Source organism: Hemitrygon akajei, chromosome 9 (assembly GCF_048418815.1).
Source record: "Hemitrygon akajei chromosome 9, sHemAka1.3, whole genome shotgun sequence".
Classification (NCBI taxonomy): Eukaryota; Metazoa; Chordata; class Chondrichthyes; order Myliobatiformes; family Dasyatidae; genus Hemitrygon; species Hemitrygon akajei.
In genome coordinates this window covers 168,787,826-168,807,073 of record NC_133132.1, presented here as the reverse complement: position 1 = coordinate 168,807,073, position 19,248 = coordinate 168,787,826, and the positions used below count along the sequence as shown (strand labels likewise).

General features: G+C 40.8%; 1 protein-coding gene across 3 annotated transcripts in view; it reads left to right on the top strand.

The window, feature by feature from the left end:
- bach2b (BTB and CNC homology 1, basic leucine zipper transcription factor 2b) overlaps window positions 1-19,248 on the top strand; it is a 332,889-nt gene that overhangs the window by 217,487 nt on the left and 96,154 nt on the right. The gene's annotated exons all lie outside the window — the stretch shown is intronic.

Sequence of the window (19,248 nt, the reverse complement as noted above, 5' to 3'; positions counted from 1 at the left end):
CCCTTTCTCCTGTCAGTAGAAATGATTCCATCAGGATTAGTAGCTAAACCATCCATAAAGGCCAGATGATGGACTTGGTTGTCAGAGGCTATTTGAGGAGCACACCATTGGGAGCATTTAATAGGTAGTGGGAGCTTATCCCCACTACCACCCCTGATTATAACAACCTTAAGGAACCTACACATTTAGGCAGACACTGGAATATGCAAGATACAGAGAAATAACATCCTGATGCAGACAAATGAGCAAAAAGATCAGCATGGATGTGGTGAATAAATGGTCCATTTTTGTGCTGTACGGTTCTGTGCCTAAAATCCACAAGTATACCAAGGACATTTGCAGACTTCCATATGACAATGTAATTTCATAAAGAATGCACTGAATAAGTTTTCAAGTAACTGTAAACGATGAGGTTTGCATCCTGATTAAATTATTTACCCAATACACTTTATGCATCAGTCAAGTTTTTATTTCTCTTCCCCACAGTGCCCTGGAGTGCTCATTAGTAATTTGAGGCTATAATCAAATTTTAAAGTAATAGGTTTCACAGTTGGCTTGGTCATTATTTTTATTAATTTCAGTAACAATATGCCACATTAATATTGCAGAGTTAAATAAAAGATATTCCCATGTGTACCGAGCAAAATCAGCAAACAGATTTATAAAAGATGTGTCAGCAAAGTCGTGACAGTAAAATAAAACATCTGAATCTATCTTTGCAAAATGTGCTCAAACTGAACAATAGAATCCATCTATAAAGTAGTTTTTACACTCTCTTCATCGAAAAACATGAAGTAGTTGTGAAGTGTAATTACTGCTATAATTTTAGAAATGTGGCAGCCAGTTTGCCCACAGCCATAACCATCCAAATCATTTTTTTCACTGATGATATTTGAAGACTAAATATTGAAAGCACACTGGGAATAATCTTCCCTGCTGTTCTTCAAAAACAGTAACACGTGTTTCTTTAATGGCTCATTTGAGGGACAGTAGTTTAACATTCATTCTGTATTACTTCTTATCCAGCCCTTCACCTTTCCAACCCACCTGGTTTCACCTATCACCTTTCAGCTAGCATCCTTTCTCTCCCCCCACCTTTTTACTATGTTGTCTTTCCTCTTCCTTCTCAGTCCTGAAGAAGAGTCGTGGCTGGAAATGTCAACTGTTTATTCATTTCCATAGATGCTGTCTGACCTGCTGAGTTCCTCCAGCATTGTGTGCATGTGTTGCTTTGGATTTCCAGCATCGGCAGACTTTCTCATGTTTATTCATTGCCTTGATTTATACATTCAAAATTCAAGTTTATTTTACCTCATAAATTACCCCACATTCCAGTCCCTAAAACCCTAACCTGACCCCTAACTCCCCTCTCCACCCCAAAAAACAACTAAAACTGAGCTGCGGCCTCGTTGGAGGTTGCAACACCGCACCATCTTGAGCATCATCTCTTGGGTGGGTCTTCAACCATACTACCTTTTGACTCCGAAATGAGATTCTTAGCAAGTGAAGCAAAACTGACACTGTAGGAATTCATAAAACCGTTACAGTACAAGAGGAGGCCCTGTGACCCATTATGTCCAAGCAGCTCCCTGCGGGAACAAGTTACTAATCCAACCTCAGAGTCCATTTCCGTTGTTTGTTATTGTCTTAGACCAGGACTTCTGTCCACAACTCCACTCTTTATACTAGGTGCAGTCCACAAATGTGGCCATGTTTCCAGCAGTAACATAGCATGCCCACAACTTACTAACTTGTATGTCTTTCAAATGTGTGGGGAAACCAAAACACTCGAAGGAAACTCACACTTTCACAAGGAGAACATACAAACTCTTTACAGACAGCAGTATGAACTGATCCTCGATTGTACAGTTGATGCTGTGAAGCATAACACTAGCCTTTAAACTACGGTGCCACTTATTTGCTTTTAGGGCTAATTGATAGGTTCACTCTCTGTTGTGCAGATCAAAAGTAACAGACTATAGATATTCTTGTACAGCAATTATCATTGAATATTTTGTCAGATTGCCATCGGTATCCTTGGAGAATTTGGATTTTTTTTTTGCAAATAATGTGTTGCTTTGCTTCTCAGTTATTGGCAGAAATAGAGATTTTTTGCTGATTGTTTCAAATTGAATTGTTTAATTCTTTCATTTTGGGATAGCTAGCAACTTAACTGTGGAAGAATGAGAAATTTTTGTTAGATACTCTCACCTTAGAATATAGTACATGCCACATTTCAGTATAGTATGTATCCTACAACGTACAATTTTGTGCTGACATCTTAACCTACTCTAAGATCAATTCAAGATATCCCTTACATATTCTTCGATTTTTTTTTTCTCTATCATCCATATGCCTATCTAAGAATTTCTTAAATGCCCTTAATGCCCCTCTACCACCATCCCTGGCAGGGCTTTTGTTGCAGCTAGCAAGGAACTTGCTTTTGATATCTCCCTATACTTTCCTTCAATCACCTTAAAATAATGCCCCCTTGTATTTGTCATTTCCATTGGGAAAAAGTCTTTGGCTATCCTTTCAATCTATGACTCTTATCATCTTGAACAACTCTATCAAGTCACCTCCCACCCTCCCTCATTCCAAAGAGAAAAGCCTTCCCTCATTCAACGTACCCTGAAAAGACATGTCCTCTAGACCAGGAATTTTCTGACGTGTGATAGTTCTTCAGTAGTACTCAAGACAAGGTGTAAAAGATTTGGTACTCTGAACTTATGCATGTCTTATTCAGACATCTCTGATCCACCAGTTACCTCTATCCTCTAGAGTAGGGGTTCCCAACCTGGGATTTACAGATCCCTTTCTTAACGGTATTGGTCCATGGCATAAAAAGGGTTGGGAACCCCTGCGTCTAGAAGGTCTGCTGCTGTCAATTTCATGTCAAGTCAGACTCCATTGTTTTTCCTAATGCTTGTTGCAATGGAGCTTGGACCATAGATTACCTGTCTCTTTACATTCTCATCAGCTCTCTATCCTTATCCGTCCAAAACTTTTCTTGACTTCCTTTTGTTTTTACAGCTTATGCTCCCTTTCAGCTGGATAAAAAGTCTTGGATTTCAATCAAACTCTCATTGTGTGTTTTATTTATTTGTTCTGAGCTCCAGTGATACTTAGATCCTTTGAATTCATGCACTTATTACTGTTCCAAATCAATTTGTCAAAAGGCATGAAAGCTCAAATAGGAAAATAGCTCAAATAGGCTCAGTCTGAAATAACAGCCAGAGAAAGCTTGTGTAGATTTTGGTGGGTTTGTGGAGTAACATACTGTAAGTGGAGAAGTAGATTGCTTATCCTCTTGAACCTGCTCTGCCATACAGATGAATCATGTTTGTCCGTAAACTAACACTGTATTTGCTTGTTTGATTGGGTAAGACGCTGAATAATTTTGTGGGGACACATTTGTCCTCGAGTGTCTTTATAAAGTTCTTGACAGTCATGGTGTATTCATTCTGATCCTCGATGAGATCTTGATAATGGCCAAGTCCATCAACTCGAAACAGTCCTGTAGCTTCTCCTCTGCCTCCCATAACCACCTCTTTGTTGTCCTTACCTTTGGTGCCTTACTCTGTAGTCTCTACCTATATGCAGGTAGGAAGAGGACAGCCAGATGACCAGTTTTCCCGAAATCAGCCGATGGATGGAATGGTAGGCATACATGATGGTAGTGTAGTAGTTGTCAAGTACATTGGGCCTTCTGGTGCTGCAAGTTATGTGCTGATGGTAGCTGGGCAGAGATTTCTTCAAGCAAACCTGAGTCAGGTTCCCAGCAAGGATATGAAAGACATAAGGGTAGGTCATTTATTTTTTGTAAATCATGGCACTCAATACATTAAGTGCTTGCTTGACATCTACCTTTGGTGTTAAGTGAACTGCGGGCAAGATCACGGTAGAGAACTTGCTCGGTAAGTAGAAATTTCTTGGTGTTCACCTGGTGGAGAATCTCACCTGGTCCCTCAACACCAGCTCCATATCAAAGAAAGCCCAGCAACATCTCTACTTTCTGCGAAGGCTGAGGAAAGTCCATCTCCCACCCCCCCATCTTCATCACATTCTACAGGGGTTGTGTTGAGAGCATCCTGAGCAGCTGCATCACTGCCTGGTTCAGAAATTGCACCATCTCCAATCGCAATACCCTGCAGCGGATAGTGAGGTCAGCTGAGAAGATCATCGTGGTCTCTCTTCCCGCCATCACGGACATTTACACTACACGCTGCATCCGCAAAGGAAGCAGCATTATGAAGGACCCCATGCACCCCTCATACAATCTCTTCTCCCTCCTGCCGTCTGGGAAAAGGCTCCGAAGCATTCGGGCTGTCACAGCCAGACTATGTAACAGTTTCTTCCCCCAAGCTATCAGACTCCTCAATACCCAGAGCCTGGACTGACACCTTGCCCTATCGTCCTGTTTATTATTTATTGTAATGCCTGCACTGTTTTTGTGCATTTTATGTAGTCCTGTGTAGGTCTTTAGTCTAGTGTAGCTTTCTCTGTGTTGTTTTTTTACGTAATTCAGTCTAGTTTTTGTACTGTGTCATGTAACACCATGGTCCTGAAAAACATTGTCTCATTTTTACTATGTACTGTACCAGCATTTATGGTCGAAATGACAATAAAAGTGACTTGACTTGAGAATGTAAGCTGTCGTTGATCTTGATACATATCCTTTGGTACCCCTGCCAAATTCTGCAAGTCTTATAAGATGTGGTACACAGTACAGTACAGCACAGGAACAGGCTGTTCAGCCCATCATCACTATAAAATTACCATAATATCAAATCAGATTAATTTCCATGTGCCTGCACATAATCTATATCCCTCTATTCCCCACCTGGTCACGTGCCAGTCTTAATGTCTTTTAACCATTGCTATCATATCTGCTTCCACTGGTGGTGTGTTCAAGGTATCAAAACACTATGTGTGTTAAAAACAACTCCTTTAAACTTTCATCTGTCACCTTAGCGTTTGATGGCTCTGTGCCTGTACTCACTGGAATTCAGAAGGATGAGGGGGAATTTCATTGAAACCTATCGAATGTTGAAAGGCCTCAATAGAGTGGATGTGGAGAGGATGTTTCCTGGGGTGGAGGAGTCTAAGACTAGAGGACAAAACCTCAGAATAGGACGTCCTTTTAGAAAAGAGTTGAGGTGGAATTTCTTTAGCTAGAGGTGAATCTGTGGTCTTCATTGCCATTGGCAGCTGTGGAGGCCAAGTCATTGGGTATATTTAAGGCAGAAATTCACAATTTCTTCATTTGTTATGGCATGAAGGGATATAGGGAGAAGGAAGGAGACTGGGACTGAGAGGGAAAATGGATCAGCCATGACAAAATGGTGGAGCATACTTGATGGGCCAAATGGCTTAATTCTGTACCATATCTTATGGTTTTATGGTCTTAAAGCTTTGACCTTTGGTATTTGACATTTCTACCCTCTGAAAAAAACTAATTATAAACACAACCTCATAGTTGTTTATATTTCTATCAGGGTTCCTCTTGGCCTTTGATACTCTAGAGATAGCAATCCAAGTTTGTCCAACCTCTCCTCGGCAATCAGACATCCATCCAATGCTCATCCTACCCTGATATCATTTCATTGTCCCAACATTCCATTCTCATTATGATAACTTACCAGTCCAGCAACATCCTTAAAATCTTTTCTATTTCAATTTGATTGTAAAACATGTTTCCTCAGGCATGCCTCCATTCTCAAGCTAGGATTGAATAATAACTGCACTGTTCCAGCAGGACCTTCCTGTTCAGAATCAGTGTCATGAAATTTGTTGTATTTGTTGCAGTAGCACAGTGTAAGACAGAAAAAAAGTTACAATAAAATGAGAAACAATAAAAAGGGAAATAAATAAATAGTGCAAAAGAGGAATAGTGAGGTAGTGTTCATGGGTCCGTACACCATTCAGAAATATGATGGCAGAGTGGAAGAAATTATTCCTAAAATGTAGCGTGTACATCCTTAGGTTTTTGTACCTCTTCAGCAATGGTAGTAACAAGAAGAGGGAAGGTTCCTTAGTGATGGATGCTACATTCTTGAGGACCACCTTTTGGGATGCTTGTGCCCCTGATAATGGTTCAAACAATGGTTTGAATGTTTTGCTATGTTTTCCAACCAGTAATGCTAAAAACATTTATCATGACCATGGAATGTCTCATGCTATTTAGCTCAGTGAAGTATTTATGGAGTATATATTACGATTGGCATTTATGGAATGAGGAGAAAATAGGTTTTAAAGAGCAAAGTATTAAATGATCAGGCTTTTTGATTTAATAGTATTGCACAATTGGTGGGTGAACTGTCTTGATTCATTTTGGGCCACAGCTTCTTCATTCCAACATGAACATGTCCACGGATGCGTAGAGGAGATGAATGAAACCAGCGGACATAATTGCCGTAGGCTAAGCAGGAATAGTAGAAGTGTTTTGCATGTGTCAATCACAATAAGGAAAGCGGTGGCCCATGGAAGAGGTTCATCACCTTCTTGAGGCATGAGCAATAAGTAAACCCTTGCCAAAGTTACTTGAATTCAGAGAATGCATTTAAAAATAATTTGCATTTAAAAAATAAATTGATCCTATACTATATATAAACTAAACCTCTTGTATTTGTGGCAACACGAGTGAATCTGCAGATGCTGGAAATAAATAAAAAACTCAAAATGCTGGCAGAACTCAGCAGGCCAGACAGCATCTATGGGAGGAGGTAATAACGACGTTTCGGGCCGAAACCCTTCATCAGGAGTGAGGTAACATGGGATGGTCGAGGGGGGATAAGAAGTGGGGGGAGGGATAAAGTAGAGAGCTGGGAAGTGATAGGCTGGAGGGAAATGGCTGATACTCTTTCTCTCTCTTTTTCCCCCCTCACTATAATGTCTCCCCCCCAGCCCTACCTTTCTTTCTCTTTTATTTCCCATAATTCTCCACCTTCCCCCTAGCCCATTTCCCAGCTCTCTACTTTATCCCTCCCCCCACTTCTTATCCCCCCTCGACCATCCCATGTTACATCACTCCTGATTAAGGGTTTCGGCCCGAAATGTCGTCACTACCTCCTCCCATAGATGCTGTCTGGCCTGCTGAGTTCTGCCAGCATTTTGTGTTTTTTATTCTCTTGTATTTGTGTTTTTTTTTGTTCATTTTAAACTCTCAATAATACTGTATAGGTCAATTTATTCACATTGACAGTATTAATGCTAACTAAACAAGGTGTAAATCTTACAGTTTTCTTGTGGTCTTTCTCAATTGGTTTTACTTTGCGATTTCTCGGGGTGGGGGGAGGTTTCAGAAAAAGAAAACTAAAGAACGTGTTTGAATGGGTTCATTGCCCAAGAAGGATTTGCGGTGAGGAGTGGTACCTCCAATGTTTGTAATTAGTACCTCAGACAGAGTCCAGTAATACTGCAATAATATAACCGGAGCTCTAAGGAAATAACTTCCTCATAACTGCAACACCAGAGGCAAATAATGATTATAAATAGTACAATATGACTTCAGAAACTTCCCCTTTGGTCCAACAAGCAATTGTCCTTTGACTTAATAAATCTATGCTCTGTGACTTTATGGATCTCTTAACTCTGGCCGAAACCATTGGAATTTATTTTTCTTAATTTTTGTTCACATAATGTCTTTCATAATCTGCCCTATAGCACTTTTGAGGGAGATATTTGTTACTAGCTGCACTATCTCAAAGAATAAAGCCGTCTCAGGACATATTACACATGCTGAGTTCTTCATTGCAAAGATGTTTTGTATCTAGAGTTATTAGAGCTGTTTTTGGATTGTGGGTATAAAATTCTGTTCTCTGTCCACCCTAGTCCCAGGAGCCACAGATTTATATTTCTGAGGACAGAATATGAGGAAAGATATTTTTACCTGATGAGCAATAGTGAAATGAAGTTTTACATTTTACAAGGGTTTTAGAAACATTTAGGATTTCAAAGTTAAGACCCTATCCAATTTGTGATATTATGGAATTGCAGATTCCATATTATCAGATGTGTGTCAAAATAGACTGCATTGTTCAACATCTACTACTCCCAGGATCCCATCACAGACCAAAACTCTGCCCTCTTACCCACCACCTAGTCAGCTACCAGCCAACACAAGATCCACCAAATTAATATAACATGATCAAGTAAATATACAGTTCATAAAGTACAAAAGTGTAGAATTTCGCTGATGACTAGTTGAGCCTTGACTAGTACTGTGTCCCAGTAATAAACAACACACCTTCATAGGATAAAGTTTTAAAGAGAATCCGGAGACTGTTTACTACAATGGATACTAGTTCTAGAAGCTAATGAAGCAGTGGTTATTCTCCATAGAGCTAAAGCAGTTAGTGTATTTAGAGATTCAGCACGGTAACAGGCCTTTCCAGCCCAAAGAGCCCGCATCACTCAGTTACTCAATGAACCTATTAATCCTTAAACCAGAGCACCCGGAAAAAACCCACATCCTCATGGGGAGAACGTACAAACTCCTTACAAACAGTGGTGAAATTGAATCTGAGTTGCCTGCACTGCAACAGTGTTACACTAATCACTATACTACCATGCTGCCCAAAAGAGTTTTCTTTGCGAAACCAAATATTGCAAGTTAACGGCAATGTTTGAAATCATTTTGATGATTGATTCGGAAAATCAGTCGCAACCTTTTCCAATGACAGATCATCATCATGAAAATGTAGAGTCTAAATAATTATGGCTAGAAAAAGAGGTGAGATCAATATTTTTTCGATGCAGAGAGGCATGGGGAAAGTACTTGTAGACTCAGTGCACCCAATTTACCCCATTCACCTAGGGTGAACCGCCGTCGCCCCGCCAATAGTGTGATATTTCGGTGTAAATATGGTGTAATGCCCCCCCCCCCCCCGTACACACTTGCAACACAAATACCAGACAGTACACCCAAAAGCGAGTAAATAATTGCAACTTTATAGTTATTTCTTAGTGATGGGTTAGTAGAAATAGATAACCTAAAGGCACCAAATCAATAGGTTTATCAGTTTGTGCACATAGTATTTTAATACATTGGAGCTCACACCGCCTTTTCCATCCACAACGACCTCCCAAGCCTTCGGCCACCATCCGAACCGCTGATGGTATCTGCCGCTCTGGAATCGCTGTCCACTCCTCATACATCCGTCCTCCTCACTCTCCTCCCGAAAAAGATCGCGAACTCCCGCTCAGCTTACACATACAAGATAGCATAACAATTCTCCATTGGTTAGTTCCCTGCCTCCCCCCAATCTGCAATATGAGCATGTATGTTATATTCCTTTGACCATTGAAAAGTACAGTAGAAGAAGGAGATGATAAATCAGCATACAGGAGGGAGATTGAAAACTTGACTGAGTGGTGTAATTACAACAAGCTCTCACTCAATGTAAAGAAGAACAAGGAACTGTTTGTAGATTTCTGGAGAGGGAAACCAGTCTATGAGCCGGTAATCATCAGAGGTGGAAAGGGTCAGTAACTTTAAATTCTTGGGTGACACTGTCTCAAAGGACTTGTCCTGGACCTATCATATAAATACAATTGCGAAGAAAGCACAACAGCGTCTCAAATTCCTCAGGTGTCTGTAGAGATCTGGCGTGTCATCAAAAACCTTGGCAAACTTCTGTAGATGTGTGGTGGAAAGTGTGATGACTGGCTGCAATAGGGCCTGGTATGGGAAGACCAATGCCTGAGCAGAAAATCCTACAAAAGTTAGTGGATTTGCTAGAAAAGTGGCATCCATCATCAAGGATCCTCACTACCCAGGCCATGTTCTTTTCTCGCTGCTGCCATCAGGTAAAAGTGCCTCAGGACTCACACTACCAGGTTCAAGAACAGTTACTACCCCTCAACCATCAAACTCTTGAACAAAGGAGATAACCACACTTATTTAAGACCTCTTTTATCTTATTTCATGCTCATTATTTATTGCTTTTTTTTATTATCTGCATTTGTACAGTTTGTTTACAGTTAACAGATCCTGATGTTTATAGGTTACAGTTACTATTCTATAGATTTGCTAAGTATGCCCACAGGAAAAGAATCTCAGGGTTGTATTGTGATGTGTCTGTGCTCTGATAATAAATTTTACATTGAGCAGTGAACTTTCTCTACAGATGATGAGCTCACAAGGGATTTGAATGTGCATTGATTAACAATAGTATAACTGTGTGACGAGAGTCCTAGATCAGAATGGTAAGGACCCAGGTGCTGCAGTATCTGAGACTAGAATCGAGACACTATTTTGAGACTGAAAGGAGAAAAGGGTTGTTGGCTAGATCCACACAGGCTGGAGAAACTCGGCAGGTTAGGCAGCATCCATGGAAATGAACGTTTTGGGCTAGTTCTTCAGGACTAGAAAACAGAGAGATGCCAGAACTAAAAAGGTGGGGGGGTGGAGGCAAGAAGGCAAGCTGAAAGGTGATAGGTGAAGCTAGGTGAGTGGGAAAGGTCAAGGGCTGGAGAGAAAGGAATCTGATAGGTGAGGAGCGTGAACCATAGAAGAACTGGAAGGAGGAGGGTACCCGTGGGAAGTAATAGGCAGGTAAGAACAGGCAAAAGTTAGAGTGCGAAATAGAGGGGGAGGGGAATTTGTTTAACTGGAAGGAGGAATTGATATTCATGCCATCAGGTTTGGGGACTGCCCAGATGGAATATAAGGTATTGCTCCTCCACCCTGAGGGTAGCCTCATCTTGGCATAAGAGGAGGCCATGGACTGACATGTCAGGACAGAAATGGGAATAAGAATTAAAATGTTTGGCCACTGGGAAGTTCTGCTTTTGGTGGATGGAGCGAAGGTGTGCGACGAAGCTGTCACCCAATTATGATGGGTGTCACCAATATAGAAGAGAGTACAGGATACAGTAGATGACTTCATCAGATTTGCAGGTGAAGTGTTGCCTCAACTGGGGCCCTGAGTGGATTTAAGGGGGGAGGTGAATGGGCAGGTGTAACACTTAGGCTGCTTGCAAAGGTAAGTGCTGGGAGGGAGATTAGTGAGAAGGGATGAATGGACAAGGGAATCACGGAAGGAGGATCCCTAGTGGGGAGGGGGTGGTAAAGATATGTTTGGTTTTAGGATACCTTTGGAGATGTTGGAAGTTGTGGAGGATGATGTGTTGAGGATCATGGCATGGTAGGGAAGGACAAGAGGAGCTCTATCACTATTAAGGTGGTGGGGAGATAGAATGAGTGCAGATATATGGAAAATGGAGGAGATACGGGTGAGGGTAGCATCGATAGACGTGGAATGGAAACGCAGTTTCTTTGAAGGAAGACATCTCTGATGTCCTGGAATGGAAAGCTTTGTCCTAAGAACAGATATGGCAGAGGTGAAGAAACTGAGAAAAGAGAATAGCATTTTTACAGGACATTAAATGGGACGAAGTATAGTCAAGATTACTGTGGGGATCAGAACATTTATAAAAGATGTTGGTCAACAGTTTGTCTCCAGGGATGGAGACAGAGAGATCGAGAAAGGGGAGGGAGGTGTCAGAGATGGATAAAGTGAGTTTAAGGGCAGAGTGGAAGTTGATAAAATTGACAAGCTGAGCATGGGTGCATGAAGCAGCACCAATGCAGTCGTCAATGTAACCAAGGAAGAGTATAACTGAGGAAGGCTTCAAACATGGACTGTTCTACATAGTCAACAAAGAGGCAGGCATAGCTCGCCTAGAATTCTTGACTAGATGCTAGCCGAGAACCTAATTAAACTACCCAAGAATCCAAATGAGACAGAAATCCTAAATACAATCGCAGTGTGAACCAAAGTTGAGCTGCTGATTGAGCACCAAACCTTAGTTCAGGTGCTCTTTAAGTATCCAAATCCTGGCTGCCAATTAGCAGAGTGGGCTGAATATTTAAAGGGACCACACCAGCTATCCACACTCTGGAGAATCGGAGTATCTAAACCACAGAGGCTGCCGTGGTAGGGTGTGTACCATAACAAACTGAGCTTCCTGAATGACTTATTGCATACTTGCACCATGTTGTGAGGTGCTAGACTGTGCAATAATATGTCTTGTGTTTTTCTTGATTAACTGGCATAGTAGTTTGGATGTTAGATTGACCTAAAAAGACAGCTAATGTTCCTGTTCCTGGCAATTACCTGACTATTTTGCAAGTCACAAAAACTTCAAATTTTGTTGCAGTCAGGCTGTATCTTCCTTCTGGTGCCTGTCATTATCAAATAATTCATTACCTACCGATTTTTCTAAAGTTTGTATGTGAATCCTTTGGTTAAATCTTTGAATGCAGGTTAGAACTGTGAGGTTTTATTTGCATCAAGTATTCGTTCAGCAGTTCCACAGACAAGACAAGGCAGGGGAACATGTCTGGACTAGGTAGGTAAGGAGATTTGTACTTAAGACTCAAGTAATTAATTAAACTTGAAATTTGTCACCAGTACTTCATGCAGAACTTCCCTTATGGAACACCTTTCCCAAGAAGTTGGTTATTATCCTGCCAGAAGCAACATGAAACTTGGCTGTTTACTTTTATTTGAGTTAGTTAAGCTTGACAATATTAATAAAAGGCAAGGAAGAGAAAATACTTTTCATGACCCAGGCTTGTCTTACATTGCCTTGCATCCATTGCTATTGTGACTATTTTTAAAAATATTTCAATATAAAGTATTGATCTCTACACTGTAAGATCACATAACAAGCAATGTGATAGTGATCAGATAGTTTTATTTAATAAAGACTCAGGACACAGTACACAGGTATAAAGGAGAACAAAATAATTGTTACTCTAGATCTGTTGCCGCACTTAAAATAACACAATAAGGTAAAGAACACAATAAATATAAATATGTAAGATCATTTATATACTTTGATATTATGTGCTTAAAGTGACACTAGGTACAGAAGTATCTGTACATAATGTGATTCTGACAGGAAATGATAAAGTCATGATGATGGGGGAGTGTGGAAAGGTGGGTTTGTGGATGGAAGTGGCAAACAATCTTACTGCTTGGGGAAAGTAGCTGTGAGTCTGTTGGTCCTGGTGTGGATGCTGTGTAGTCTCTTCCCAAATGGGAGTGGGACCAAACAGTCATTGAACAAGGCGGGCAAGATCCTTCATGATGTTAGTGGCCTTTTTCTGGCACCTTTTTGTATCTATGATCTTGATGCAGATTGAGGCAATATCCTCTGCTTTTACTAGAAAGCCTAGCTTTAACAATGTTCACTCCTTTGTAACATACTGGAGAATCAGCATAGATTACGTACTCCAGTCTCCACAGTGGGATTTAAAACCATTATTACTTGGTTCAGAAACACTGACTCTGAGCCACTTGACCCCTTAAGTACAAGTAAAAGTTGAGTGATTATATGTCTCACTGATAGTATTCAGTCATTACATTTCTTAATCCAATTTAAAATTGCAGCCTTAATAACAATCATTCAGCTTCATTATAATATCAGCTTTGTTAATATTACTTAGATACACTTTACCTAATTATGGAATGCAGTTTCATGCTGTTATACAACAATGTGAATGTGCTAACTGTTTTTCTGATGACGCTGCTTTGTACCTCTACTTTATTAATTATCTAGCAATGTTGTTAGCTTTCTTGTCGTTGAAATTTGTATTAATTGTTAGAATTGATTTTCTCCATTTATCATCTGTAAGTCACTCCTTGACATAATTTCAGTGTTGATATTGATATTATGTATGGAATTAGTTGACATTTGTAGGTGACTATTAAAAACTCCCCTTTCTTGCCAGTAATCACATGCCTTTCCAAAAATGCCATCCCCCTTCTCTCAGTTCCTCCATCTCCACTGCATCTACTCTGAGGATGAGGGCTTTCATTCCAGAATGAAGGAGATGTCCTCCTTCTCCAAAGAAAGGCGCTTTCCTTCTTCTACCATCAATGCTGCCCTCAACTGCATCTCTTCCATTTTGCACACGTTTGTTCTCACCCCATCCTCCTGCCACCCTACCAGCCTCCGATCCAGCAAACAGTTCTCTGTAGCTCCGGCCATCTCCAACAGGATCCCACCACCAAGCACATCTTTCCGTCCACCCCTATTTTCTGCGTTTCGGAGGGATCGCTCCCTACATGACTCTCTTGTCCATTTGCCCTTTCCCACTGATCTCCCTCCTGGCACTTATCCTTACAAGCAGAACAAGTGCTACACCTACCCCTACACCTCCTCCCCCACTACCATTCAGGGCCCCAAACAATTCTCCCAGGTGAGGCGACACTTCACCTTTGAGTCTTTTGAGGTTATCTGTTGGATCCGGTGCTCCCAGTGTGGCCTCTTGTATTTCGATGAGACCCGACATAGGTTGGGAGACTGCTTCGCCGAGCACCTACGCTCCGTCCGCCAGATAAAGCAGGACTCGCAGTGGCCACCCATTTTAATTCCACTTCCCATTCCCATTCAGATATGTCCATCCATGGCCTCCTTTACTGTCATCATGAGACCACACTCAGGATGGAGGAGCAACACCTTATATTCTGTCTAGGTAGCCTCCAAACTGATGGCATGAACATCAATTTCTCGAACTTCCAGTAATGCCCTCCCCCCACTTCTCTATTCCTGATCCCCTTTTCCCTCTCTCACCTTATCTCCTTGCATGCCCATCACCTCCCTTTGGTGTTCCTCCTCTTTTTTTTCTTCCACAGACTTCAATCCTTCCATATCACAAGTCCTGCCAGGCAGACATTCTCTGAAGAGTACTCGTAATGGCTGGTGTCATCCATCTTGTAAAGATAGTCTCCAGAAAAAGGCAATGGCAAACCACTTCTGTAGAAAAACTGAACAAAACAATCGTGGTCAGGGAAAGACCAACTGAGATAGGAACTTAGAAAACCTACAGCACAATATAGGCCCTTCAGCCCACAAAGTTGTGCTGAACATGTCCTTACTTTAGAACTACCTAGGCTTACCCATAGCCCTCTATTTTTCTAAGCTCTGTGTATCCATCCAGGAGTCTCTTAAAAGCCCTTATCGTTGCCACCCTGAATCAGCCCTTTTCCTCCATATTTATAAAATTTATTCTGTATTTGTTTTTTTTTCTCTACTCTTGGGATATAATTACATTTTGTAGTTTCTATATTATGGTAAATGGTGATTAATGTTGTACTTCCACTTTTTCCCTTGATATTTTGTCCTTCCAAACTTTGGCTGGCTTCAGAGTGACAGGTTGGACAGTAGACAATAGACAAAGGAGCAGAATAATGCCATTCAACCTATTGAGTCTGCTCTGCCATTTAGTCATGGTTTTTTCCTAACCATCCTAACCATCCCGTAACCCTTAACCTCTTTCCCAGTCAAACTTCTTACTGAATTCAAAGCTTCATTATAACTAACCTTAAATATTTTCCTCGTGTTTGGTGCAGGGTTCCTTTATAAAGTAGCTGCTGCTATGAAATCCACTAAACTCTGTTCCATAAGATGTGCTGGGCTACCTCAGTGGCCAAGTACAACATCTGAATTTTCACCAAACTTAGTATCAATTTACTAAGGATCATCCAGTCTTTTCACTTCAATGAAACAGACTTGCTGGGAAGCAACAGTGTCCATTCAATATTTAGTATGCTCACAAACTATTACAACACAGATTTGATCACTGGTAGGTTGGTTCCTATGCTTATGAGTTGTAACATGTTTTTAAGTACCTTTGAGTAAATATCATCCCTGACATTTAATCACAGAAATTTTTAATTAGGTCTTAATGGAAGGTTTATGATTTCTCAAAGGAGTTATTTCAAGTATCGACATGGAGATAACTTTGTACTTTTACCACATGCAGGAAAGCATTTTGTATCGGAAAGAAGCAAGCTTATTCCTACAATACCTGAAATGGAAATAATATTTACCTCTTATTAGGAACTTCAGGAGAGCAAATATTATGGAGTCAGCTGAGCTGATTTCTTTTTTTTTAAGATGAACCTATAATATTCAGGTCCTGTTACTGACCATCCTTTGCCACCACAACACTGAAGATGTTGTCAAGTAAACCCCATGCATTCCCCTGTGGCCTTCCAATTAACTGGCCTCCAACTGCTGTTGTCATTGTTGGGCAGTTTAAGTTTATAAAACCATATTATGAAGTGCTGATGTTACATGAAATAGCTTTGCTTCATTTACAGTAGTGGTCTTGACTCCCAAGCCTAATAACAGATATACGTACAGTGCAACTGCACCTAAAATAACAAATTTTGCCTCTAATAAGCACAAAGCCTTGTAGGGTAAACCTTTTTTTGAATGCATTAGGGAAACTAGCACAGATATCCTGCTCGTTCATTTGTCTGTTATGTGGTGTGACATGAGCGATCATGTTCTTTACATGACCAGGATTGTTCTTGGCATATTTTTCTACAGATGTAGTTTACCATTACCTTCTTCTGGGCAGTGTCTTTACAAGACGGGTGACCCCAGTCATTATCAATACTCTTCAGAGATATTCTGCCTGGCATTGGTGGTCGCATAACCAGGACTTGTGATATGTAGCAGCTGCTCATACGACCATGCTCCCATGGCTTCATGTGACCCTGATTGGGGGCTAAGCAGGTGCTAAACCTTTCCCAGGGGTGATCTGCAGGCTAGAGGAGGTAAGGAGCACCTTGCATCTCATTTGGTAGGATGTATCTCCACTCCACCACCCAAGATCTTCTGCATAACATCATTTCGCACATGTTTTCGTGAACAAATGGTTTTCTGTCCCTTTCCCAAATCCTGTTGGAGAAGTTTTTTTTCTTAAAATGTCTCCAATAATATTATACATTAGCACAACTGGGTTTGAGAGGTTGCATTTATATGTTTATTGAAATATAGCACAGAGTAGGCTTTTCAAGTTGCACTGCCCAGCAACCCCTTATTTAACCTCGGCTTATCACCAGACAATTTACAGTGATCGATTAATCTACTGACTGGTACATCTTTGGACTGTGGGAGGAAATCAAAGCACCTGGGGGAAATCCACACGATCACGGGGAGAACATACAAACTCCTTACAGGCAGCAGCAGGAATTGAACCCATGTCGCTTGTACTGTTAAAGTCTTGTGCTAACCACTATACTACTGTGCTGCACTATTATTGTGTTAAGATGTGCCATCACATTAGTTTTGGTATCAAATGTACCTTCCCTGTCATGTCAAGAGCTCTTAGTTCAATGAACTGTGCAACAATACAAATACTGCAATCACTCAAGTCAAGTATGATGTTCTCCTAATGGGTTGTCTATTGGCAGGATCTCAGGTGGATCAGTGATCCACATATTCTGTTGCAGTGTGGGCAATGGTGTATAAGAAATAATGTAATTGCAAACTCCACAAATCACTCATAAACCTAAGAATCAGGATTTTCAGTTACAATGTTGGACTGGATTTGCTGGTGTTATTCTCTTTGAGGAAAGAGGATATTTGATGGAGACGTCAAATATTGGCAGTTTTAGATAAAGTAACTCTTTACTCAGAGTAAGTTATAAACTAGAATTCACAGCTTGCTAAAGTTGTAGAAGCAGATTCAGTCAGTGCCTTCAAAAGGAATTTCTTATTCTCTGGAGAACATCTGTTGGGCTTTGAGGAAGGTGAAGGAATTGTTCCTCTGGGAGCCAGCATGGACTCAATCAACTACTTCGCTTTCTATGCCATAATAGCTACATAATTCAATTATGTAATGGCAATATATTGAGAGTCTGATATGACTGACTAAATGAACAGCAAGTACATTTGCCTTGAATTGGCAATTTTGTTTAATGTTTTTTTATTTCTAAAAACGCGGTAGTTACTTTCAGTTGCACTAATTGAAAACAAAGCATTTATTATCACAAATACATATATGTCACTATATACAACCCTGAGGTTCATTTTCTTGTGGGACTATTCAACAAACCTGTAGAATAATAACTTTAACAGAATCAATGAGAGACTACACCAACTTGAGCGTACAACTGGAGTGCAAAAGACAACAAGCTCAAAAAGACAGCAAATACAAAAAGAAGAAACAATAATATAAACAAATAAGCAATAAATATTGAGAACATGAGATGAAGAGTGTTATTTGATAGCTAATTATTACAGGAAATTAATAACTAATGATTATAGCTAATCGTTATACAAATGTGACTGACTACTCTCACTTTGCTGTTTGGTAGCATGTAAACCAGTACATACCACCAGCTGGTGGTGTAGTGGTCTTAGCACTGAACTTCAAGGCAGATGGTCCTGAGTTCAAACCCAGCTGGGTCCCAACCTGGGCAGCAGCAGTATCTGCACAGAAGAAAGGCCTGGCAACCTACTTCTGTATCTTGCCATGAAAACCCTATGGTCCATGAGGTCACGAAGAGTCGGACTTGACTTAACAACTGAACAACAAGACTAGTACACCCACAACCTGGGCCAGCCTTGGAAGTTAGCTGGAGTTCAGCAGAACTGAAAGCAAGACCTCTTGCAAGGGGAACCAATAACTAACTGGATCCAGAGAAAGGATGGATGCCACAAATTCCTTCTCCCTCACAAACCAAAAACAATCCAACTAACTTATTGCTGACTGATCAAAAATAGGTTCTTGATCAGGGGTGGAGTGAAGAAGGGTGTTGCAATGTCTTGGGTGCCAGGGTGGTGTAGCAGTTACCTCAAAGCTGTTACAGATGAAGGCATAACAGAGTTTGGAATTCAATTCTGGCGCCCTCTGTAAAGAGTTTATACATTCTCCCAAAGACCGTTTGTGTTTCCTATGGATGCTCTGGTTTCGTCCCACATTCCAAAGGTGTACCAGTCATTGTAAATTGTCCTGTGATTAGGCTAGTGTTAAATAGGTGGGTTGCGGGGCAGTGTGGCTTGTTGGGCTGGAAGAGTCTGTTTCACACTGTATCTCTAATTAAATAAATCAAAGATGCCCCAATGGTCATAGCAACCTCGACTGAGATCAGCCTGTCTCACTTTGACTGCTGGAGCTCTGATATCCATCATAATAGTTGATATTTATAATTTATTTATTATGATTTTGCATTATTGAGTAATTAAAGATTAGTTTTATTTGTCACACGTACTTCGAAACATACAGTTTGGCATCAAATCAAATCAACAAGGGTTGTGCTTGTGATTGGGCAAGGGTCATGCTTCCGGCACCAATGTAGTATGCCCACACTTCGCTAACCCTAACTGTATGTCTTTGGAGTGAGGGAGGAAACCCATGCAGTCCCTGGGTAAAGCTGCTTACAGACAGCTGTGGGGATTCCACCCTGATCTGACAGCTTGTGTTTGTAAAGCATT